This window comes from Clytia hemisphaerica, unplaced genomic scaffold, assembly GCF_902728285.1.
Source record: "Clytia hemisphaerica strain Z4C2 unplaced genomic scaffold, Clytia hemisphaerica genome assembly, whole genome shotgun sequence".
Taxonomy (NCBI): Eukaryota; Metazoa; Cnidaria; class Hydrozoa; order Leptothecata; family Clytiidae; genus Clytia; species Clytia hemisphaerica.
This window is the reverse complement of record NW_027103562.1, coordinates 2,423,054-2,427,535: the sequence shown is the minus strand read 5'-3', so window position 1 is coordinate 2,427,535 and position 4,482 is coordinate 2,423,054. Positions and strand designations below refer to the sequence as shown.

Genomic DNA, 4,482 nt, shown 5'->3' with positions numbered 1-4,482 from the left:
CATTAAATTTGTCTTTGTTTGTATAAGTTGTTTATGTTGCATTTTTCGAGACATTTTAGTTCGCCAATTTTATAAGCATAATCATGGACTGGAGTTGTTTATAATGCGTGCGGTGCAATAGTATAGGCGTTATATGTTAATACGATTATTGTTACGGGATTTAGTTTGTATAAACTAAAATTGATTAAAAATTGTTCCCTCCGTTACAATGTCTGAATATGCTAGACTAGCATAATCATAGAACAGAGAGGGCACACGTACCGACATTCATTTTTTCACACACTGGAGTTCACACTGGAGATTACTTACGTAATATAGCATGCTACAAAAGACGACTTATCCCGGGGGGGGAGGGTACTTAGGCAAACTTTGATACGGGGACGTGCCGCTGGTCAGGGTCCCTTTTTTAAGCTCTGAAGATATCTGACAGGGTTCCAAATTTACTAATTTCCAAAATATGTGTGTGACAGGGTGGACTTTTGGTAATTTTTGAAAATTTATAGAGTGGAAATTAGAAAAATCTAATCTTTTATCTATTTTTAGTCATTTTGGCCACTTTTCAGAGTGAAAATTGGAAAATGTATCCATTTTTCTTTCTGACGGTTCAAGATTTACCATATATTCATATCTGATAGGGTCTATTTTTCAAACTCAAGCAACACGTCCCCGTCGGTTGTCAAGGTAAGTGCCCCCGGGGGGACTTTAGACAAAGTAGAAAATAACCAAAAAATAATGGAAGGGAAAAATGTTGAAGCTTATACAAACTGTTATTACCCCGTTACGATTATTTTTGGACCTACCTCCGGGTGCCCCGGTGGAGGTCCTATAAATTAACCCATGTCCGTCCGTCCGTCCGTCCGTCTATTAACAGCTTTTCTCAGGATTGGCTTTTTCCTAATTTTTGGCACAATGATGCAAAATGGTAATGCCCAAAATGTCACGGAGCCCGATTTTCGAAAAAAAATCATTTCCAGCCGAAAATGCCGGAAATATGCCGGAAAAACCGTTTTTTTGGCATTTTCTGAAGATTTCATCATTAGTTTTTTCTGATTTTTTGCAAAAAGGTGCGTATTAACAATGCCCAAAACCGATTTCTGAGAAAAAATCTTTTCCGGTCGAAAATGCCGGAAATATGCCGGAAATTGCCATTTTTGCAGATTTTCATCGGACTTTTTCCTTATATTTCGTTGTTTTTTCACCCAAAAACATTATTAATAGCAATACCCACCATGAAGCATGGTTCAATTGTCAATGAAACTGAGTTTTGAAGCCGGAACTTTCTAAAAATCGCCGGAGCAGCCCATTGTCGCCGGAAAAACGGTATTTCTTGATTTTCTCGAGCTGTACTTTACATTTTATTATGAAATTTTGCACACTGATGCAAAATAGTAATACCTAAAATGCGACGGAGCCTGATTTTCGAAAAACATTTTTTATAGGGCCGAAAAAGCCGGAAATATGCCGGAAATACTGTTTTTTTTTGGCATTTTCTCGAGATTTTTCATTAGTTTTTGCTGATTTTTTACACAAAGATGCGTATTAACAATTCTCAAACATGGACGAATCCGATTTTTGAGAACAATTTTTTTCCGGCGGAAAATGCCTGAAATATGCCGGAAATCGTCGTTTTCTGGGTTTTCGTTGGGCTTTCTCCTTTTTAAATGGTTGTTTTTCCATTCAAACACATTGTTAATAGCAATGCCCACCATCAAGCATGTTTCAATTTTCAATAAAATTGAATTTTGAAGCCGGAACTATTTAAAAATTTCCGGAACAATCTATTTTCGCTGGAAAGACAGTATCTTTTGAATTTCTCGAGCTGTACTTTATGTTTTTTTATGAAATTTTTCACACTGATGCAAAATGACAATACCTAAAATGTGACGGACCTCGATTTTCGAAAACATTTTTTTTCGGCCGAAAAAGCCGGAAATATGCCGGAAAAACCGGTTTTTTGACATTTTCTCGAATTTCATCCTTAGTTTTTTCTGATTTTTTTCAGAGAGATGCATATTCGCAATGCTCAAAACATGGCCGAGTTTCGATTTTGAGAAAAATTTCTTCTGGGTGGAAAATGCCGGAAATCATCGTTTTTGCAGATTTTCATTGGATCTTTTCCTTTATTTCCAATTTTTTCACACAAAATATTATTGAAAACATGCTCACCATCAACGTGATTCAATTTAGCATTCTGATCCTCATGTTTCTTTAACAAAACGCATAGTGGGGAGTTCGTTTGTTCCTACTATCATTAACTCTTGTTATCGTAACAGTCCTTATGGATAAGCATAGCCAGGGCTCAAATCTTACCAAAATTAAACAGTATCTAAAGATATGCTAAGGCCTCATCAGTTAACAAAACTAATTAAGGGAAGCAAACCAATGCACCAACAGAAGAAAAGAGGACGATTAATCACACAACAATTATATTTTCTGGAATAACCCTACTTATAAAAATATAAGAATATCAAAATAATTATTTTAAAAGTTATTTTTCAAAATTACAAAGAACACTTGAAATTAAACAAAAGAAAATCGACAAATTATTGCGGTGTACTTAGAAATCGTATATATACATGATTCCAGAAGAACTTGTTTCACACTATCCTTGACCATAGACAAATTTAATTTTTTTTCATCTTAAGCAGTTAAGGGATTTGATCCATGACATATTGGCCCGGAGCCAAGAGCAGAATATTTCATTTCGCAAACCTCCTCAGCAGGTTTTCCTAACAATCCTATTACTCTAGCGTGTGCACAATCTGAATCATATAGACAAGTAAAGAATTGGTCACCTCTGGCTTTGTCTGACAATCTACACCATGTCTTTGAGTTTGAGTGACATTGACGCCAGCAAGTTCCCTAAAGTTACAGGAATTATATGAATGCTTAAATTTCGTGAAATTATTTGCGAGTGTTTTAAAGTAGTCTTGTTATAATGTCGAATTTTAACTTCTTACACATCGTTTAAACTGCTATTGCCACTCACAAAGTGTTTCTTAAGAAAACTGCAGTTTGAGCCTCATAATATAATCTATTGCTTTCCTTCTTCTTCTATGCGATCTTACGTAACTATGGGCAAAAATCAGTATGGAAAATTAAACTCAAATCCCAGGGAGATGGTAGATAGTTTTTCAGGCACAGTTAACGTAATATGTACATATGATGCAGTATATATATGGCAGTTTCTACCACTAACAATACAAAAGTGGTTGTCAATCAAGTAGTCAAAATGACTTTACAGATAGCTGCAAAACGAAAATGTTACTTACGATTTCTGTGCATCCTGAACCATTACATTTCTTCACATACTTATGACATCCGAAGCTGTTATCATTGTAACATAGATCTCCAAATTTACATTCATGTTTAGGAACCATTTTTTCCGCCACACGTTCATCAATCATATCTTGCAGCGCTTGGTAGAAATTCCTTCCTTTGTTAGAGTCGTCATTGCTTATGCGATAGGAGTAAGCAATTGCCAAAACCGCGGTGAATAAAATGAGTACTTTGATGTCCATTGCCTAAAGAAAACCAAGAAAATGCTTTTTGTTATTTTGCTCAACTATAAAATTTGTTTCAATATCTCGTCACTCAGGCTTAATATTGGTAGATCATTAAGTTATTGAAAAGTGTATTGAGAAAACTTTGGAAAAGTCAGTACTTTCAAAAATCTGATTAATTAATAAATTTGTACTTACTGTTGTCCACAATTTCACTATTGCACTGTATACTTCTTTGCTTGAAATTTGCTTTTCGTTTGATTATCAAGTCATACGTTCGTCTCTTTTTATACTGAGGCTTTATGATAAGAGCAATTTACTATTCACTTGATTTAAAATTCATCCAATGAGGTGCTCGGAATAGAATGTATCACACGTTAAACAATTCCCATTATAATTAAAAAAGTGGTTCGTGAAATAATGAAATTAAATGTACCAGCTTTGCTAAATTTTTGTGGTATCATATTTATTACATACACTCAGTGGGAGAGAATTGATTAAGAAATACAATAGAATTCTTTTGATTTTATCAAAGCTTTCTCATTGGTTGACTTGTTATCACGGAATGCCAATATGGTTTTTCTTTACTCAACCGTCAATACATTTATACAATATACAGGGTGTCCGGAAAAAAAATTATCGAATTCAAACATGATTCTGAGTAGAAGGTTGTTACATGTTTCAATTTTTTACGCATTTAAAATAAATTGGAAAAATCGTTTACACGATTTCTTTTCAAAATTTAATGGATTTTCTCCTCGTTGCGTCACTCCTTTGTCTTAAGAGGTACCCAAACGAGGGGAAGATCGATTAATGTTTTATAAAAGAATTCGTAAAAGTGATTTTGAGCTTTTGTTTCGTTTATGTTCTGAATTGTTATCGACAAAGGGAGTGTTAATCGATTATAGGAGATAGTGTGTCCGACAAAAGCTAAACATATTTCTAAAAAAGGTTGACTTTTTAGGTATTTCAAGCCATA

The 4,482-nt window shown here is 34.4% G+C and overlaps 1 long non-coding RNA gene across 1 annotated transcript; it reads right to left on the bottom strand.

Moving 5' to 3' along the window:
• Window positions 1–2,640: 2,640 nt before the first annotated feature.
• LOC136800729 (uncharacterized) lies at window positions 2,641–3,810 on the bottom strand. The gene is made up of 3 exons (XR_010845753.1): window positions 3,702–3,810; window positions 3,273–3,524; window positions 2,641–2,862 (listed from the first exon to the last, which is right to left on the bottom strand). It is a non-coding gene; the product is annotated as an uncharacterized lncRNA (long non-coding RNA).
• Window positions 3,811–4,482: the final 672 nt, after the last annotated feature.